Source organism: Rhipicephalus microplus, chromosome 9 (genome assembly GCF_043290135.1).
Source record: "Rhipicephalus microplus isolate Deutch F79 chromosome 9, USDA_Rmic, whole genome shotgun sequence".
Lineage (NCBI taxonomy): Eukaryota > Metazoa > Arthropoda > Arachnida > Ixodida > Ixodidae > Rhipicephalus > Rhipicephalus microplus.
In genome coordinates, this window is record NC_134708.1 from 83,177,805 (window position 1) to 83,199,496 (window position 21,692).

General features: G+C 47.3%; 1 protein-coding gene across 1 annotated transcript in view; it reads left to right on the forward strand.

Annotated features, from left to right (window-relative positions):
• The first annotated feature begins 770 nt into the window (after positions 1–770).
• The window catches only part of LOC119165563 (regucalcin), a 99,808-nt gene continuing 78,886 nt past the window's right edge, over positions 771–21,692 (forward strand). The window contains exons 1-2 of the mRNA XM_075873997.1: positions 771–919; positions 1,676–1,754. The gene's annotated coding sequence lies outside the window, so the exon portion shown is untranslated. The remainder of the gene's footprint in view (positions 920–1,675; positions 1,755–21,692) is intronic.

A 21,692-nucleotide genomic window follows, 5' to 3' on the forward strand; every position in this document is an offset into this window, starting at 1 on the left:
GTATGCCAATTTTTATGAAAGGGAACACGGGAATGAATGGCCCGCGTGCTCCGGTGGCTGCTGGCAGCGCGTTAAAGCGGGCGCAATAGCAACCTCTCTCTTTTCGCGTCATCTCGCGGTGAGCAAAACAACCGTTCGTTGCTGATGGTTGCTGGTGAACGAATGGTTCTTTTTCTCGCCATGAGATGACGCGAGCAAAGAGAGGTTGCTATTGCGCCCGCTTTAACGCGCTGCCAGCAGCCACCGGAGCACGCAGGCCACGCGTCACCATGTTCTCTTCATAAAAATAGACACTGTACACAGGATGTTATCTCGCCATTCGCCTGCGGTGGTTGTAGCCACCCTATTCCACGTAAAAGAGCGAGAAGCTTACCTGGCCGCTAGATCCTTTTCGTGCAGGCATCGAGTCTGTTATTACTGTCCTTCCATGGGGCTATTCAGCTACATACGACCCTGGCGTCAGTAACACCCGGCGTCCATTCGTTATCGCGATGTCAGGGCGAATCACGGCCTCAGATGTTTAAAGCCACGTTTCGTACATATTCATTGCCGCAGCAGGACTGAATATTGCCGCGAAGTATCTCAATGCATGTCGCCCGGCTGGCTTATCTCTGTGGTACAGAACGCGTCGCAATTTATCTCGAATGATCGCGGCCCCGCCCATGCAGCTTTTATGTGGGGACGTATCTTGAATTTTCGACGCGGTCTTGCAATTCAGTGGGCATTTCGTTCCCCGACGGCCGCTGAGCACACGTTCGCCGCCACCGAAGTCGAGGTGTGCACCAGTGCGCCTAATATACGGATTCTTGATCATTTTTACGGGCTTCCCATCTTCGGACTGCCGTCACTTATACGTGACAATATCATTCTTAGAAAAAAAAAATCCACAATATACTTGGTGCTACTGGACAGTTATAAGGTAAGTGACGTTCGCAATGACGTGCCCGTGCTTAACGTGGAAGTCTTTCTTTCTTTCTTTCTTTCTTTCTTTCTTTCTTTCTTTCTTTCTTTCTTTCTTTCTCTCTTTCTTTCTTTCTTTCTTTCTTTCTTTATTTCGTTCTTTCTTTCTTTCTTTCTTTGTTTCTTTCTCTCTTTCTTTCTTTCTTTCTTTGTTTCTTTGTTTCTTTCTTTCTTTCTTTCTTTGTTTCTTTCTTTCTTTTTTTTTCTTTCTTTGTTTGTTTCTTTCTTTCTTTCTTTCTTGTTGTCCAATACCCCCTCCAAACATTTTCTTCCCCCGTGCCAGTGATTGGGCCGTCATCCACGAGCCGAGTACGCTTTAGCGCAACACCCTAGTTGTTACAGCAAATAATGACGGCAGTGCGTTCGTATCCAGCGAAGAATGAAGAGGAGCGATATTGAATGACAAGTTCCTTTGGGGAAAGACCAGCTTTCAGTATCATAAATGGCGACCGCCGTCAAGGCCGTGATCGACGGGACATGAATTATTGAAAAACGACGCATATGACCGTTGAACCTTCGGGGACCTGTTTGTCTACACCTGCGAGTTATGCGGCGGCAAAGTGCACGAACTATGCCTATAGTCTATAAAAGTGTGTCCTTCGTAAAGCTCATTCGAATAAAATCCGTGTACTTCGGTGCATTTTCATAAGGACCGTAGCACGAATTGCATCCTAGCTTCACAGTATATCCCTGTCACTACTCCTTCACACCGCAGGGCACAACAGGCCACCACGTCAAGGGCGTCACCGTCGACATCGACGCAGAAGACGACGTCTTCGCCGTCACCACCGCCGGTGAGTTACGCCAGTTACCTTGCTCGAACACTTAATGTGTGGGCGGCTGTGGTGTGCCGTTTATCGACGCCAGTGGCAGCGATAGTTTGAGGTGCATGGCTGATTGACTGATTGATATCTGGGGCTCAACGTCTCAAAACCATCATATGGTTAGGAGAGACGTCATAGAGGAGCGCTTCGGAAATTTCGACCACCCAGGGTTCTTCAAAGTGCCTCTAAATCCAAGCACACGGGCCTACAGCAGTTCCGCCTTCATCTAAAATGCATCTGCCGCAGCCGGGATTCGATCCCACGACCTGTGGGTCAGCAGACGAGTACCTTAGACAGTAGACCACCGCGGTTGAGCGGGGCAAAATGCATGGTGAACGCGAAGCAAGTACGAGTACTTTGTAGAAGATTCAACCTATCCTTTATTTAACTCTATTTTCTCCGTGCCACCTACTAACAAGCATTTATTTGCTTGGAGGTAGAGATGGTAATCACACAACTCAAATCGGCTTTCGGTCGTCATTATCTGCCCCTCAAAATTACATGCCACCAATGACTCTGTCAGTGATTAACAGTTAGCCTAAGACGTTTTGCTTAAGTGAGAAAAATAAAACGAAAAAAGGGTTTGTATTATTTTCGTTATCGCTCTAATATACACAAGGTTGACTTTGAAATAACAAAGTTGCAAATGTTATATCTTAATGACTTGGTCTATTTTGTTAGCTGCTGCTAATTCGATGAGCTCAAACTCGTCTTGATAAACAGTCAAGCATACGCCCATTCTTGGTAACACATGAACATTGCACAGGAGGATCAAATGTGAACTCACCTAAATATTGTGTTTGGGCCCTCTGTCTCTGACGTGGTTGTGTACAGCCTCCAGGATCGGAGGCACAGGAGTTTTTCGTATTGTAGGGTTTCATATAAGTGCCCCAGAGGGAACTGTAGTGCTAGTGTCTATGGGAGCTGCAACGCATGGCGCTTCAGCGAGCATGGGCTTAAGGATTTGCCTAATCTTCCTACTTTGCGTCTCGCTCTGCGTAACTTGAAGCTGCTTTGTCACGAAGCAAAAATAGGCAAATGTTAAGTAGTTACGCTCCACTACCCTAATCATTTAGGCTTACCATTTAAAATCGGGTCACGGAGTTCGAAAGGGTTTGCTTTTTCCTTCGAAACGAAACCAAAAGACAGCAATAAACGAAGCCACAAGTGCGATTCGAGGCCCGCAAGAACGAATACTGAGCAAATCCATGCACTGCCCATAATTACCGTAGTCATTGAACGATAGCGGTGCCGGAGTCCCCTCTAGTTGATTTTAGGAAACTCTGTTTTGCACCTTTACTTGGCTTTTGCACTGCCTCCGTGATCGGCTCATGCCTGACCAAGCGGTGTCCCGGGAATATGCTATCACGTGACTTGACGTTATGGCACGTCATGATGAAGTCGGAAATGTAGGTGATTTTCAGCACAGGCTACTTGATGACTTTTTTTTGCATCACTCGTGTTGATGCTGTAAGCTTTTTGCGTTCTTCACTGAAAGAAAATTGATGAAGACGGAAAGAAACGGGACGACACAAACGCGGTCTGACAACTGTTTATTTTTACAGAATCGTGGCACAATATATTGCAAGACAGTAGCAGCGTAGGGGTCGCGACCGCGTTTACTAGGATGAATAGCCTGATCAACGCTTGAAACGAAGACGACGTTTCTCGTGATGACGATTATATACAGATTATAAAGAAGGTGAAACGCTGTGAATATTGTGCTTACACTGATTTCCCCCTCACGCGGAAATGGCCAACGTGGCCGCTGTTTAAGACGGGGGTGTACAGTGCCGGCCACTGTTAAGGTGAACGCGCGATCGCGTGGCCGCGCTCCGCGAAGCACCACTACCGCCAGCGCGGCCACGCATCGAACTAAAGCTTGCGCAGACGTGGCATAAACAAACTTTGGTTACATTCTCACGTATTTTCTGCAGCCCATGCGACTTTTAGTTTCGCATTAATAAAGACGTTCCAGACGCTAAGCCATCTTCGTCGACTAAAATATAATTGCCCTTTTGCGTACACGCGCACACGTCGCTTTTAGAGCTGCTGAAGTTAACGAACACTTATGACTTTTTCTCATATTTTCGAGCTATCCAGCACTGTAGATGAAAATAAATTACTTGATTTTTTATGCTTCTCTTTCGGCGAGAGGAGAAAGAGCGGGAAGTTGTACTCAAAATATTGATGACGCTGAAGCTAATTTGCCGCCAAATTAAAGAACGAAAACAAATGGGCCCATTTTCACACCCTGTTGTATGGTTTTATTAGCAAAGCGATGCTGCATTTCCGATGGAGGCGGAAATGTTGTAGGCCCGTGTACTCTGATTTGGGTGCACGTTAAAGAACCCCAGGTGGTCAAAATTTCCGGAGCCCTCCACTACGGCTTCTCTCATATACATATGGTGGTTTTGGGACGTTAAACCCCACAAATCAATCAAATTAGCAAAGCGATGGCTTCCATTACATGCATGCTATCCCAGTAAGCGTACTTGTAGTCTCATTTCTGCAAGGATGTTGGCTAAGGGAATTCGCAAGATGTTGTTACACTGTGATCACACTCGCCCATTTTGCAATGATGGTTGGGGTGTCACGTCTCTGAACGTCCTGTAGCAATGCGATAATGGGGGACGTCGTCATGGAGGGGCCGGGAATATCCATCATGGGCACCTGAACCTAACTACACGGGCCTCCAGCATTACACTTTCACCGAAATGCGGCCAACGTGGCCATGGGGAATTCGATCCGGCAGATGGCTTTGCTGCGTCGACCTTCAGAGAACTTAAGAATATTTCGGGGCCGTCGGCTGCATACATCAAATATAATGGTGAAATGTCGCCTACATTCAGTAACCTCAAAAACAGAAGAGCCGTCCAAAGGCCGATAGTTAGAGTAGTCAAAAAAGAGAGGCACCTAGTGTTTGCCCAAGAACATAAGCACGGGACTGACGAGTAGCAAAATGCCGCCTTAGCCGACGAGTCGACATTTACGACAATGTGCGACTGAAGTCAGCAAGTGTGGCACTCGGACAACTGCCGGTGAGAAACAGCTCCCATGAGCCGAGAAATTAGTACGTAGTACGTTTAGATCGAAATTTCGTACGCCATCATGATCACGTTCACTGCTTAAACTGAAGGCGCAATATCCATTTCTTCATTTATTATAAATTATAGTGATAATAAATATCACTGAAATTGGAAATGTAATGTTTCCACAGCCAGGCCAGTCATTGTTTTCGGAAGTAAGCGTGGAGTACGACATTACAACCAATGCTTTCATGAGATGGCATTCCTTGATTTCATCTTCGCTTAAAACTCAATTCTGCTCATTACTCCAACATCCAGAAAAAGGGCGTTGAAAGCTCGCAGATGAAGGCACACAGCATTTTGCGCTCCAAAAGTTGAAATACACTTCTTAAAATTTCAACACGTTCACTGAGTGTGTTCAGGCATACCAGGAAGTCCAAAGAGATGTGCGATTTCGTACCGTTTTGTTTGTATAAAAACTCTAAGCTGCGCAAAAAAAAACATTCTTTTCCTTTGGATATATGCCCGAATTCATCCAGCGGGTAGTAGCAGCCAGTGACCGTTCGTCTTTGAGTGCATGACAGGGGCGCTTTCCCACCAGCCGGCCGGGGGACCTGAGTGAGGATAGAGAACAAGTTCACTGCTGACATGTGCTGTTAAGTCCTGGACGATTTCGTGTCACCATGCCTCCTGAACGGGCTCTTCCCTGATGGCAACCTTATAATGCAGTTCGTCAACTCCCCCATTCGGAAGTCCAGAAAAGTTGGAGTAATACTGGAGTCTCGGTATGTGGAAGTTCCTAAGTGACGTGCGCAATTTCCAGAAATCAATATTATTGAGAGCACGTGGAACCCCAAGAAAGCGTTGATGTTACACCTGCAGCTCCTGCTACTCACGGCGCAAGCACTGTAGACCGCTGTATACAAAAAAAGAATGGGAGAAAGAATGGGAGCAGCGTAGAGCCAACCGCGGCCTTTGCGCAACCTGTACAGCTCTCTGCTAGGCAGTATGAGGGCTGTCGTTTATGCCACCGGAGACGCCACTCGTTAGTGAAACGAAAAAGCGCTCAAGGTCGAGTTTATCGCAAAGCCGCGATCCGCGTTGATTTGGCGTTGCATAAAAGCAGACCGGCAATTTTGCTCACCTTCATGCGGCGACGTCAACAATGGGTATGCGCGGTGTCAGATAGCCTGATCTTGTTTTAGCCATAAGAATTGTTGGCCATTATTATTCTTGAATAAACTTTGGATCTACTCTTCTTTGTTTTATCAAGCTCCAATGAGTCGTTTTATTGTTCACGTGAGAGAACTGCCAAATACACGCAATTGAATATTCTTTTTAAGTGAGTTGTATGCAAGACAGTTGCATTATAATTATTCATCTTTACGTTTTATAGTGAACAGTTCCAAATGTTTGATATATTATCGGGCAACACCACTCACGCCATCAAACACCTGCGACCAAGACCGTAGAACAATGGCCAAGGACTAACCCTCAACACGCTCCCTCTAAAAATGCATGCGAAAGTATGGTACTTGCTAGACCCGTTAGAGCCGACACGGAAATGTCTGCGCTAACGTTGCCTTGCGAAGTATTCTTAAGAAATGTAAAATTTGCTTCTACTTCTTACTCAAATATAACTATTTATTACCACCAATTCAAAGCTATACGAAACTGCATTTTTCTTAAGTATATATAATGAAGTGCACTTCACTAGAGTTCGTAATCTGGTGGATTCCAAGTTTAGACACTAAATCTAAAGGCTCTATGACTGCAGGAAATACGTCACACTGTAAGCAAAGTTTGTTTCACGGCAGTGCAAGCTCGGCGCAGCAAGAGCGCGAGCATTGTACCAGACGACGGGAAGCAACGCCTGCAGGCACTGCAGCGCAGGCGCAGGTTTGCTTCGATGCGAGGCCGCGCTAGCAGCAGTGGCGTGCCACAAAGTGCGGCCGTGCTCCGTCCTACCTTTACCCTAACAGTGACTGGCACTGTACGTCGCACGAGCGGTTTTAAGCACGGCAGGCGAACAACCTCCATACCACGAAGATGGGCGTCGGAAGGCATGCCAACAGGTGTTACTCGGTAGTTAACAGGAGACGTCTGCTCGGCTATAGCGTAGGGGCCGATGAAACGTGAGTGAAACTTGTCACACAGGCCAGGCACGCGCGTTGAGGTTCACAACAGTACTTCGTTCCAGTATTGAAGTGAACTTACGCGGTGGGCGTCATCGTATCGAGTCTTCCGCTCTTGTTGACTTGCGTCTCTATTGAGGCGGGTGCGTCGACGACAATCGGCTAGGCGAGAGATTAAGTCATCACTCGATAAAGACGACGAGTTCACAGGGACGTCACAAAAAGAAACGTCGAGCGGAGATGTCTATTGACACTCATAGACGAGAAAGAATGTGGAATAGCCCGTGGTGCGCTGCGAAGCGGTATTGCACGCAAAAGTCACGAATGGCAGGATGGCATCCCAGTTGGTGTAGTCAGCGTTTATATACATAGTTATCATATTGGTCAAAGTTCGATGAAAGCGCTCTGTGAGGTCGTTAGTTTGGAGATGGTAACTTGAAGTCGTCTTACGAATTGTATTACATGCGTGGAGAACGTGTCCGAGTAGTTTCGAGAGAAACGCCTTGCCGTGGTCGCTCAATAGGATGCATGGCGCACCATGTCTTGGAGAGATTACCCCCCCCCCCCCAAAAAAAAAAAAACGTGGCAATGTCCTCTGCTGATCCTGAAGAAAGTGCAGCTGTTTCGGCATACCTTGTCAAGTGGTCAACTGCTGTGACAATCCAGCGTTTGCCGCTAGCTGATATTGGTAGTGGTCCGTAGAGGTCAAGCTCGATGACATCGAAGGGAGCGTCACGACACGGGAGAGGTTGTAGGATACCGGCCGAGGTGGAAGTGGGTCACTTGCGGCGTTGGTAGAGTGAGCACAATGCAACATATCGCGCTACGCAGGTGGAAAGCCCAGGCCAGGCAAAACGACTGCGGATGTGTTCATAGGTTTTTTGAAAACCCAGATGACCAGCCCTGGGGTCATCGTGAAACGCCTCCAAAATCTGCGCCCTTAGGGAACGAGGAGCGATGGGAACCCAGCGCTGACCATCGGGGTGGAAGACAAAGCGGGAAAAGATTGACTTTTCAGCTTTGAAGTTCCGCAGCTGTTGATGGGCGCGGGCGTTGGGAGGACGAGAGGAGCCTTGAAGGCGCTGCATTATAGAGCGACAGGAAGTGTCGCTGCGTCAGTGGGATGCAAACGTCTCGTTACAGAAGGCAGAAAGAAAGTCAACAGTGGCAAGTGAATGAACTGACGGAGTCGCTTTGATGGGTTCACTCACAGTTGGCGACAGGACAGGAATGTCTGATGACGATGGTAAAGGACAGCGGCTAAGGGCATCGGCATCGTTGTGTTTCTTGCCGGATTTGTAGTAGGTAACGTCAAACTCGTATTCTCGGAGACGAAGTATCCAACGACTGAGATGTTCAGACAAATTCTTAACGTCGACAATCAGCACAAGGAGTGGTGGTCGGTGGCGACGGTAAAGTGGTGGCCGTGAAGATATTGCCGGAACTTGTGGATGGCCCAGACAACAGTGAGACACTGTTCGGTGATGGTGTAGTTTTTCTCTGCTGCTGTGAGGATGTGACTAGCGTATGCGATCACACGTTCGCCATAACGCTCTGTTCATTGCAAAAATACTGTGCCGAGTCTGTGCCCGCTGGCATCAGTACCAGTGCGTGCAAATGACAAAGCATTGGCTCAGACGTGAGGGCACGTTTCAAAATGTCAAAAGCCATTTGGCATTCGTCCGAATATACGCATGACGTCCCCAAAAAAGAAGTTGGTGAAGTGGTGCAGAAATTGAAGCTAAGTCTCGTATAAAGTACCGGAAGTACGACGCAAGGCCAAGAAAGCTTCGCAGTTCTTTGGCGCGTTGAGGCACCGGGAAGCGAAGAACGGCGGTAATTTGGTCGGGATCAGGCCAGATGCCATCTTTGCTGACAAGATGTCCAAACACTTTAATACTTTAGCTTGCAAAGTGGCACTTTTGGTGTTGAGCTGAAGACCAGCAGCGGCGGGACACGTCAGAACTTCATATAGGCGCTGAAAGTGCTGTTCGAATGTTGAAGAAAATATGACGATGTCGTCAGGGTAACATAAGCATATTTTCCACTTAATGCCCAACAATACAGTGCCTATTATTCGTTCAAACGTTGCTGGGTCATTGCAGAGGCCGAAAGGCATGACGTTAAATTTGTCAAGTCTGTCGGGTGTGGCAAAGGCAGTTTTTTCCTTGTCATTCTCGTGTATTGGAATGTACCAATAACTGGAGTGCAGGTCAAGACTCAAAAAACATTCCGCTGCTTGCAAGAAATCTAAGACATCAGCAATGCGAGGCAGAGGATCTGCGTCCTTTCTGGTTACTTTGTTCTATGTGTGGTAGTAAACGCAGAATCGTACTGAGCCGTCTTTTTTCGGACGAGAACGACAGGTGACGACCAAGGGCTTGCGGAAGGGCGGATGGTATTTTGCCTGAGGATATCGGCAACGTGCTTGTAGATGATCTCGCGTTCGCTGGAAGGGACACGGCATGGTCGATGATGGACAACAGAAGTTCCTTCGGTGTGTATGCGACGAACCATCGCAGAAGTCTGGCTTAGAGCAGTGGAATGTACGTCGAAAGAAAATTTATGCTTGGACAACAACGCCAGTAGTTCGTCTGCTTGCGGCGGAGTGAGAATCGTGCGAATGGCATTGACGAGAGCCGTAGTAGGTGGAGCATCTGTTGCTATTAAACATGATCACCAGACTAGTATCCGAAGATACTACAGAGACAGGTTGTGTGTCCACGCTGGAAATTACAACAGTGCCCTTGGTAAGCAGAATTGGCTCATTAGTGTTATTTAGTACAGCAAAAAAGCAGTGACATTGGAGAAGCGGACAAGACTCGATGAAAGTTTAATCCCTATCAATAAACAACGGGATGATGGAGTGGCTAGGACGTCACCGTGGTCAATGGAGTCAGACATAGCCGTGATAACGTGCTTGTGGTTAGATGGCACAAGCAAGTCGTCGGCTTTTCGTAGCCAGTTACGTGATGATTTCGGGGAGATATCATCCGTCTCTCGCATATGTATGAGTCGTTGTCGACAAAAGATAGAAGCAGCAGCATAAAAAAAAGTCCCATACTTTGCTTGCCTTAAAAAGCAGTTCTCACGTCCTTTGCTCTAAATTAGTGGGACCAATGATGGCATACATGATGAAGCCATACAAGTAAATAATGCCATACATGACTTCCGATTCATGATTATCTTGTTTGGATGTGTCGTTTACCTTCGTCATCTATTCACGTCACTTGATACGAAATTTAGTATATGTGGAGTTAGTGAAACGGCCGTGAGTACTCTATGAGCGTGCACGGTATGTTGTCATGTTCTTACATGAGACGCGTGTCAGGATTATCATGTTTGCACCAGTCATATATTTCGTTATCTATTGACGTCACATATAACACGAAGTTTGGTATATGTGGAGCTCGCAAACCGGCCTCGAGCGCATCATGAAGAGCCCAGTATACTTTAATGTAGCGTTGACGCGCGCGCACGCTGGGCACAGCGACGATACGTTAGCAAAACATGAGCACTCTACAATCTTACGCCAGGCGTGACCAGGGTCCGTCGGCACGACCTAACGGCAACCAGTGCGAAATGCTGATTGAGTGATTGATATGTGGGGTTTAACGTCCCAAAACCACCATATGATTATGAGAGACGCCGTAGTGGAGGGCTCCGGAAATTTTGAACACCTGGGGTTCTTTAACGTGCACTCAAATCTGAGCACACAGGCCTACATTTCCGCCTCCATCGGAAATGCAGCCGCCGCAGCCGGGATTCGATCCCGTGGCCTGCGGGTCAGCAGCCGAGTACCTTAGCCACTAGACCACAGCGGCGGGGCCGGTGCGAAATGCGACATGCGGCATTTCGTGCCGATGTCCAGACAACACTGCGTCTCTCTCTTTTCGTGACAGAGTGACGCCGGACGCGCTGAAACGCGCATGCGTCAAAGCAACGCAGTGCGGCGCACGCCTGCGAGTATATGGCAGGACCGGCGCCTGGCGTGGCAACACCGGCGTGACGCGACGAAATGAACGCCGGCGAGTACGCGCACCGCGTCACGTCTAAATGTATTGGCACCTTGACTGTGGCATTTAGTCATGTTCTTACATTACACGCATCTCATGATTATCATGTTTGCACCAGTCACATACTTTCGTCATCCATTAGCGTCACGTAATACCAAATTTGGCATATGTGAAGCTTGCGAAACGTCCGTGAACGCATCATCAGTGTGGCATGTAGTCATGTTGTTACATGACACGCATGTCATGATTATCATGTTTGGATGTGTCATTTAACTATGTCGTCCGTTCGCGTTGCGTAATACCAAGTTTTGTACTTGTGAAGCTAGCGAAACGGCCACGAGCGCATCATGAGCGTAGCATGTAGTCATGTTGTTACATGACATGAATCTCATGTTTTTCATATTTGCACCAGCTCGACACCTTCGTCATGAATTCACGTCCCGTAATACAAAATTTGGTGTAAGTGAAGCTAGCGAAACGGCCGCGAGCGCATCATGAGCGTAGCGTGTCATGTTGTTACATGACATGCATCTCATGTTTATCATGTTTGCACCAGTCACATACTTTTGTCATTCATTCACGTACTGTAATATTAAACTTGGTAGATGTAACCCTACTGAAACGGCTGCGAGCGCAACATGAGCGTGGCATGTAGTCATGTTATGTGACACGCATGTCATGATTTTCATGTTAAGGTTTGTCGCTTGTGTTCGCCATGCAATTATGCCATGCCATACCAGTTTTGCAATATGCCATGTGAACAAAACCACCGCGAGAGCTCGAGGACCATGAAATCATGACATTCATGACACACATGTCATGACTTTCATGTTATGACTAGTTGAATATGTTCTTCATACAGTCATGTTATGCCACACCAAGTTTGGTATCGATACCGTTATCAAAACGGCCAGGAGAGCTAAAAGTCGTAGGCGGCTAGATAAATAGGTACTCTCAATGTCACCGAAGTTCGGTAAGAAATGCTTCACATTCAATATTTCACGCCAATCGGGACCTATTACTAAAACTCGCACAAAAGAAGATGGTGCTCGGTTATCATTTTTGCGATGATATATTGAGTACCGCTCGATTACTGTATGCTAATTTGCAGAAACTCGATCTTATTTCACGCCTGATAGAGATGTTTCAAGTAATCTCCATGCGAGAACCAGACCTTCTAGCGAGTAACGCATGCCAGCAGCATGTTAGCCGTGTCATAAGAAAACGGCATCACTCTCCTAACGTGTAGAATTCGTGTGCGCCTGTTTTGAAGGTACCTGGACACACGTGAGCACCTGCTTGATCGGACCCCTGTGTATAACGGTCGCATTAACATGCATGAATGATGGCTTGCAGGACAACCACGAACCGGTTGGCGATGTCGCCATATCGGTAAAGCCCACATTCGCAGAGCATAGGCTGGTCGTCGCTCCAGCCCCTGAGTCCTGTCACTTCTGCCATGGCGAGGATATTCCCAACGCCACAGAAACCGGTATTCTTCAGTACTGGTCTCTGGCAGTGGCCACTATCGTGCTTGGGGTAGTGATTGTGTTACTGGTGCTGTTCGGAAATCCGGGTCCGTTGAGACCGCACGGCCACAGCGCGGGTGAAGGCTGCCTGACGGAACAGTGCGGCCACTACGCGAAGCTGCTCGCCGACGCCGCGAACCTTAGTGTTCCTGTGTGCGACAACTTCTACGCACATGTCTGTGGAGGGTAAGTATTGTTTGTCGCGACTAGAGGTCGATACGAAGAACGGTATTGAAAATACCTAGGCGGCAAAGGTCTAACGCCTATATATACGGGGCAGCCAGTGAGCCGTTGTGCAGAGTGAGCAATTAGCTTTTTTTCAATCAAGAAACTCGCTAGCAGACGCTGCCTGCGCCGGCGCTGCGATGGGAGAGGGGGAGGAGGCGCATGCGCAATGGGGGTGTAAACGCCATGGAGAGGGATGTCTAGAGAAGAGAGCTAGAGACAGCGGGTGAGGCTAGCCGACGCTGTCTGCGTCGGCGTCCTGAGGCGAGAGAAAGAAAGCATAGGATAGCAGAGAGAAGGGGAGGGAACGTGCATGCGCAGTGAGGGTAGTCACGCCGCACACAGGATTGAACCTTGCTGTAAGATGCTTCACATCTAATAATGCGTGTGGTCGGCTCTTTGAGCGAGGCATTTGTGAATTACAGATTTCGGTGGTCGCGGTGGTGAGGAAGGAGGAATGAGATAATAAAGCTCGTGGCATTGTGTGATTCAGTATTCTATAGCAAGGGACGGGGAAAGGGAACAGAACAGCATGACTGCGTTGCTATGGGCGAGAAAACTAGAAAAAGATAGAGGGAATGAGAGAAATCACAGAAAGAGAGAACGACCAAAAGAAAAAGAAATAAAGAGAAGCTGTACAGAGAGGTGAAGAAAGAGGTGAGCGAGAAAGAAAACATAGCATAGCCTTTTAGAGTATAGTTTAGCATAGTATGGAATAGTGAGGGTTAATTGGCGGATACACGTGGGAGGTAGTGGCCAGATACTGCACCATGGTGGCCAATCCACCTCTGGTGAGGGAGTGCGTTACCAGTGGTGGTCACCGGTGAGGCCGTACCCCAGGCCTCTTAATGGAATTCCACGATGACGCGGCTAATGTTTTTCATACCGGTGCGGAATTGCACCGCACCGGGAATCAAACCACGGACCTCTTGAACGATAACCGCTGGTCATTAGGAGATTCCCAGAAAAGGCAGGCGGAAGTGAGGAGGAGTGAGGTCAGGGGGAGCAGTACGAAAGGTAGAGGGGACAAAGTAGAGCTTACCTTATAGCCTTACATAGTATAGTATCCGAACAGGTTGGGAAATTCTAGTGAGGCTGAGGTAAAGAGAAAGAAGAAAGAGTCGGAAAGTAAAACATAGCGTAGCCTTGTAGTGTATAGTTAGTAAAGGGGCTGAGAAAAAGAAGTGAGCACGATGGGGAGAGAAGAGTAGAACATAGCTGTTACGTATGCTGTAACGTAGCAAAAGGTGGTAAATAAGGTGAGGGTGAGGTGCAGTAATGCGGGGATGGAGAAGAGGGTAAGAATAGGAGAGTGAAACATAGCGTAGTCTCGAGTACTATAGTAAAGCAGGGCTAGGGAAAGTGAAGTGAGAGGGAGGAGGAAGTACAGTAGGAGGAGGCGAAGTCCACCATCTTATCTGTTTCCTCAGTTTTGCACGACTATTGCGTGTCCCGTATATTTCGTGATTCGTGCGTTTTTGTCCTTGTGACCAAAGCCGGCCTTTCATCAGTTGACAGTACTTATGAAGTGTGTAAGACTTCAATAACAACATTTAATACTGATACTTCAGTACTGTCTCGCGCTTTGACATTTTTTTGAGCTAAGGAGATGATCGGATAGAGATGGTAGACCTTGTGAGAGCATGACGCGCCTTCACTGTGTGTCAACGCATCGGTTTATGTTTTTCAAAAGGTGGGACGCAATTCAATCGGGGATGGGCAAGAGGAGTGTCCTGGAAGATTTTTGGCTCCAGCTGGCGAAGAAAGAAGCAACGCGCCTTGGCATGATCAATGCTCCCGACCACCCGGAGCCCATACACATGGCCTCGCGCTTCATATACGTAAGAACCGCGGCGTCTCAATAAAAGGACGTACTCTACTATAGTACGTGGGAGGACGCTAGTGTCAAGGGGAGCTGCAACCATAGAGGAAAAAAAAAGAAAGGAGGAAGCATTACGTCCCATGAGCGAAGCCAAGTCAAGCCTAGCCCCGCCGCAGTGGTCTGGTGGCTAAGGTACTCGGCTGCTGACCCGCAGGTCGCGGGATCGAATCCCGGCTGCAGCGGCTGCATTTCCGATGGAGGCGGAAATGTTGTAGGCCCGTGTGCTCAGATTTGGGTGCTCGTTAAAGAACCCCAGGTGTTCGAAATTTCCGGAGCCTTCCACTATGGCGTCTCTCATAATCATATGGTGGTTTTGGACGTTAACCCCCCCCCCCCCCCCCATACCATAACAGACCAAGTCAAGCCCACCGTCTCAGCCCAACACGTGATCAAAACGTCAGAGCGTGCGGTAGGTTTTAGTACTCGCGGTGGTGTTCCGTTTTTGAACGTCCCGCGTAAGCCAGCCGGTGTGCGCAGAACAAGCGCGTTTTGGATAAAAGTTACCAGGCGCCACACTCTGAAATCTCTGGAAGTCTCGTCGCTTGCGTGAACTTGGGGCAAAATGTCACGTGTTGGGCCGATACTGCTGGCTTCGAAACGGGCTCGCTTGCAAAGGCCGGCGGCGTGACGTCATTTCCTCCTTTCTTTTCCTTATTTTAGGGCTGAAACGTCGGGCACTTCAGTCAGCATGGAAATAGTGCGTTGTGCACGGGCTTGCTAAGGCTGTGTTCAAATACTAAAAAGCATTGTGACCAGTCTGCGCTCACAGCTTAGACGATAACATTGAGCCCAATTAGTCCAAATAATGAAACGCGTTCGGATGGCACCGTTGCGATGTGAGGACCCCATAAATCAACAACAGGAGGCTCAGGAAAAATTCTTGCATGATTACAATACCACCTGAATGAATTCTGTGCACACCTCTCTGTTGCGGCTAGGCCAAATGTGTTTGAAGTTCATGTTTTCCGCAAAGTATTGACTACGCCATAATTTATAATTCTTGTGAAGTGGACCGTCAATTGTGGCACCATTATTTTTCTTTCTGTGGATATGTGAGGTACCCATCCGTAAAATATTATGTACACTTTGTGGACGCTGTAGCCATTGAGAATAAAAAATCGTGGCTGAGCACTTCGAAATGGGTGAGAGGCATTAAACCCCGCACTCATTACCCAGGTAGTATTGTGCAATAGATGGCTATATTTTACTATTATTCCGTGCTTTATTACGTAGATTACCACAATTACTGGCCCGAAAGGACGTTGATATAGTCAATATTAGATGATTTTTAAGAACCAGCTGGGCAATGTGGCAGAATATTCGACTGTCGTAGAGAGACTGGCTTGAAATTCCATTCGAAGCTGGGTATTTTCTAGCTCCATTTAGTTTTTAACAAGAAAGTGTTTTATAACGGAGGTCCCCCACGGCTCCGCTAACGTGTTTCCGTCGCGGATATGACGTTGTAAAATATAAACAACAGATCTCAAAAAAAATTGCAGATCCCACGTACTGTTGAAATCGATGATATGCGAAGCACAAATGAGAAATGTTGATATGTCACATTAAAATCAGCACAAAGTTACGAGGTAGAAGTCAATTATGCCGTACATGACTTCTGTGTCATGATTATCGTGTTTGGATGTGTCGTTTACCTTCGACATCTATTCACATCACGTGATACCAAGTTTAGTATATGTGCAGCTAGCGAAACGGCCGCGAGAACGCTATGAGCGTGGTATGTTGTCATGTTCTTACATGACACGCGTGTCAGTATTATCATGTTTGCACCAGTGTCATACCTTCGTCGTTCATTCACTTACTGTAATGCCAAATTTGGTATATGTGACGCTAGTGAAAAGGCCGCGAGCGCATCATGAGCGTGGTATGTAGTCATGTTGTGGCATGATACGCATGTCATAATTTTCATGTCAGGGTCTGGCGCTTGTGTTCGCCATGCAGTCATGCCACACTATACCAGTTTTGCAACATGCCATGTGAACAAAACCACCGCAAGAGCTGCAAGACCATGAAATGCAAATTATAACATTCATGACATACCTGTCATAATTTTCATGTTATGACTAGTCAAATCTGTTCTTAATACAGTCATGTTGTGACATACCCAGTTTAGTATTGATACCATTACTGAAACGGCCAGGAGAGCTAAAAGCCGTAGGCGGCTAGATAGATAGATAGATAGATAGGTAGATAGATAGATAGATAGATAGATAGATAGATAGATAGATAGATAGATAGATAGATAGATAGATAGATAGATAGATTTAGATACGCTCAATGTCGCCGAAGCTCGCAAAGAAATGCTTCGCATTTAAAATGATATGCGAAGGCTCTGCCGTGGGGCGTTGCATCAGTGACTTCTGGAACAGCAGCGCGCGGCGCTGACCACTACGCCACAGTGCACAAGCAGTGAAGAGCGCTAACGGCAGGCCATTTATATACACCATTTACCGCTTAGCGGTCCACAGAGCTCTGCAGATTCAGCGCACTCTCATCATCAGTAGCGAGATGCTTTGACGAGCGCGTGTTGGGCCCGCTCGTCGTCGTCTCTCGCGGTTCGGAGAGTGCCGCCTCGACGGAGCGTGGTCTCTCCTTGCGCGCGCGCCTATCATACCCGTGTTTCGAGAAAACACGAAGGTCACTTCGCTCGCTGCCGTGGCTGCACTTATGAAAGGAGCACGCTGCTCACACCCGAAGAAGTAAGGAATGTTACAGTTGTTCGCGCTTGTGCTGTGTATACTCGTGTCTTCGTTACGCGCGCTTTTTTGTCTCTTTATACAGCGCGTTTTAAGTGTCGAGCTGTGACGATTGTTAGAATGTGCTCGTACTGTGTATGCTCATTTCGAGCGTGCTTTCTGCTTGAGGTGCGCGCTGAAAGTTGCGATGCTGCCGCTTGCCGTTTTTCGCGTGACTTTGCCATTTACTGCTATATCATTCATTCTTTCAACCTTGTGGCGAAACAGTGCACAATAAGCGGTCAACTACCTCTGTTAAGACATGTGGCACTTTCATGTTTTAGTGATTCCTAGAAAGAGGGATCAGGCACATTTTTTTCATGTATGTTGGTTACAGCGCCAACCGCACGGCAAAGGTGACGCCGCTGATATCATAAACGGATACCGACGAATAACACTCTAAAACAAAAATATATATTCTTTCGCGCTCAAGTCTAAAAAATTTCACCTAGCATACACCAAGCGCATGGAACAGCATCTGTGCGCAGACGGCCCTAGCGACGAGATCCGAGCTACAACCACACTTTGCTGAACCGCTGTGTTGTTTAGACAGCAGTGTAGCTTCCATCGTTTTTGTTTCTGATGCCATCTTCTCGAAGCTGTATATTTTGCTGCTGACGCGAAAATTGGAATGGAGTTTAGGATAAGCCCAGTTCAACTAGCTCTCCGCTGTGCCCTCTATCACGAGTATTTGAACACACCCGAACCTCCACGTGGTCAACAGCTGTAGAAGCAAGACGAAGTTCCGAAGAAGTTGGGCAGCCCCACTTCACACCTGGAATCTTCTGGGCTGACCAATTCAGATCGGCTCCCGAGGTTCACAACATGTCATTCGTTTATGTGAAACGAAATCCAAAATAACATTAAACAAAGTTACACGGGCACTCGAAGTGCATTGCAGGCAACAAATGAAACTTCATCAGGCACGTACTATCACGATGGAAAGAAACGCGAACAGCGGAAAGCACGGCTTTCGACTCAACCGAACTGCGACATGCCTCGACTGTCGCTAGGCAAAACTTGTGCTTTCAGCTGGCGTCTCCGCTCCAGCTTGCACGCCTAAACCGAAGGTGCTTATCATTCGCCAGTCTATGACTGACACTATGAACATACACGCTGTGCGAAACTAACAGCCAGAGCTAGATTTGATAGTGCTACAGTGACGCTGGCCGAAAGCATAGACTCGCATAGCAACAGTAATGCTTTCTTCTGTTCACGTTTCCTTGCATTGCGATAGTACGCCGTATACACTTCCATTGAACGTACTCAGTGTGTGCATGGACGTGCGAGTCGTAATACCTCTTATTGCTGGCATGTGGTCTGCGAAAGAGTACGGGAATGATTTGTTGCCACATGCTATCGGCCCACTGCACGCAAATTACTGCTGCAATGTGAACCATTTGCAGCCATGCTTACACAGGCAGTAAGTGTACTTACTATAGTACGCTCATGAGGCTCGTGGTTTTTCCTCTTGACTGCAATAATTTTTTGGCAGAGGAGCTGAGCGCTTTTTGTTGCAGATGGAAATCTGTGCAATCTGAAAACAGTGCACCGGCACTATCCGGGCGTCTTGTTGGATCTCCACAGACAGTTCTGAGCAATAGCTTCCTCTTATGCTGATGGCTTTCGCGTTCAGACGCCTTCGCTCCATTTTCTGTGCTGACACAGAAAGAAACAAATAAAGAAAAAAGAAAAAGAAGTGGTGCTCAGACGACTTCTTGTAAGCGGGAGCGGCTTGTACAGGCGCTTCCTCGCGTCTTAAAGACCCAGAGCTACCACTTCTCATGTTAACTTGTCCCTGCAAACACAAGCTTCGGCAGTTCAGAACACCACCAAGCCTGGGTGCGAGAAGGTATCAACAGGGACTTATGCGTCCGGGTGTGATATATACGTGCTCCGTTCTATGGTTGGTCCCAGCAGTGCACCAGTGCACAATACTCGCTCTTACATTTAACACACGAAACACTGTTTTCGTAAAAGTCCACTCAAGCGAACGGACACACAGGTATGTCGTGTGTGTGTATGTATGTGTGCGTGCGCGCACGCTTTCTCGTATTGCTATCACCTTCAACTCTTAAATTCGAAGCTTAAGGATCCCGAAATTTTTTCAAACTCGTTCAATTACTGCGATTCATCCACCTTTGCTACGCCAAAAATCATGACGTGAGTATTCATATAGAGGGCGCTGAATAGAAGCGGTGTTCAATGTGTCGTGCTCATGTCCACTGAATATGTACAGCCGTTTTAAATATTTCCTAGCCCGCTATTTCATGTAATCCTATATGGCAGAGCGACTTGGAAACCTTTGAACACCCCTGTACATGTAGGAGGTAATGAAGACATGTTGAGACTGTGACATGCATCTGGCTTTTGTCGACTACTTCTCCTACCACTTCATGAAGGAACCTGGCCATTGTCATTTTTAGTGTTTTTCGAGGCAGACGGGACGGCTAACTGCATGCTCTTCCATAGTTGAGTGTATACGAAGTGCTCGGAAACTTTAAACACCTTTTCTAAGCATTTCAGAAAACCTTGGAATAACCATGAACTTAGTCCCTAACAGCAGGACACGATAGCACAGTTCGAGCCCATCCGCGTCGCCTTCTAATTCCTATCCAGGCTCACTGCAACCATGTCGCGAGAAAAGCAATAGAGAAATTTAGTTAGGTGACCGCAGCAGCTCTACGGACGTTGCCTGCAAGCCAGCCATTTCCTAATGCAAGCTGCTTCCGCACAGATGCTGCAGACATTCGACTAAACCTGTCCAATGTCTATGCACATATCTGCCGTTTTAAACACCCATAGAAAGCCTTGCGCAAACAAATGGGCCCACACCTACACAGCTGCACGTTTTCTGCGCGTTTTGCTGATGAGGTTGTTGCTGCTGCTGATGAAGTCAGCCAGAGAGCTTTGTAATACTTTCGTCATAAAATACAAAATCATTGCGCGATTCGCGTGGTACGATGCCTGGGAAGCTCCGTGTTCACCGTGTAACAGCTGCACAGGTTTATTCTCGTTTTGAGAACGGGCACCGTTTTGTGGTAGAACGTCGCGTTGCGACACAGAAGACAAGGATCCCGATCCACGTTTTAACGCGCCAGCGTTAAAGCGCTCCTTTGACACAAATTACGACACTGGCGTCGTTGGTTGTGAGCAAAAATAAAAATGTCATCTTGTCAGGGACCCAAACATCTCGATGACAATTACAAAAAAAAATCACTATCGTGTCTTACTCTTGTAGGCGAGGCTCAAGTGTCCTCCTATTGTTTTTTTATATTGTTTTGACATATTACGGGCGATGACTCACATTGGCTAACCACTCCTGGCTAACCACGCCAATTTGAGACTGGCTCACCACGATCGCATCGGCTCACCACAATGGCTCACCAGGGCGACATTTCGCTCACAGCCGAGGGTGACGACACCAACGCCGCTATTTCTGCGAAACTACGTGTTTGTATCACCCTTGTTTTAAATACGATAACATTACGTGCGCAGGGAGAATGTGGGGTAAGAGGGAGGGGGCTGCATACCGCCTTCTTCGAATCTCAGATATTTTCTTGTAAAGTAGCGATCAGCTACGCAGCTTGCTTTGCCATGCCAGGTGCCACATATCTTTGTGAAGCGGCCATCGGTATTGCCATCGTAACACGCCATGAATAATCATGCCGATCATATCGCGGCAGTAAAAAAAAAAGGCAGATCCCACGTTTAGTGGGAATCGATGATATGCGAAGCACGAATAAGGAAGGGTGATAGGTCACTTCAAAATCAGCATAACGTTAGGAACCGGGGGTAAATTATACCATACATGGCTTCCATGTCATGAGTATTTGGACGTTTCATTTACATTTGTCATCTATTAACGTCACCTGATGCCAACTTTGGTATATATGGAGCTAGCGAAACGGCCGCGAGCGTGCTATGAGCGTAGCATGCAGTCATGTTTTACATGGAATCCATATAATTAGGATATTTGGACGTGTCATTTATCATATTTGGACGTGTCATTTACATTCATCGTTATGACGTGTCATTTACATTTACATTCATCGGAAAAGTTCGACGAACGCCATCGAAGTGCTGTGAAGTATTCTATGATCCGTCTATTTTCACCTTTACCTTTCGTAGGCGTAGGCCTTGTTTGACGTTCGTGCTAACATCGCTGTAGGTTAGTTTTCAGGTAACGTCTTTTTCTCCCCAATCCTCTTCGTAGGCGCAGCGCTCTAGAGCCACACAAAGCTTTTGAGCGGTCGTAGCGCTCATGCAGGAAAGGACAGCACTTGGTTGGTGTCAACTTTTATTTTCGATGCTCGTATTGGCACTATATGTTCGTGTG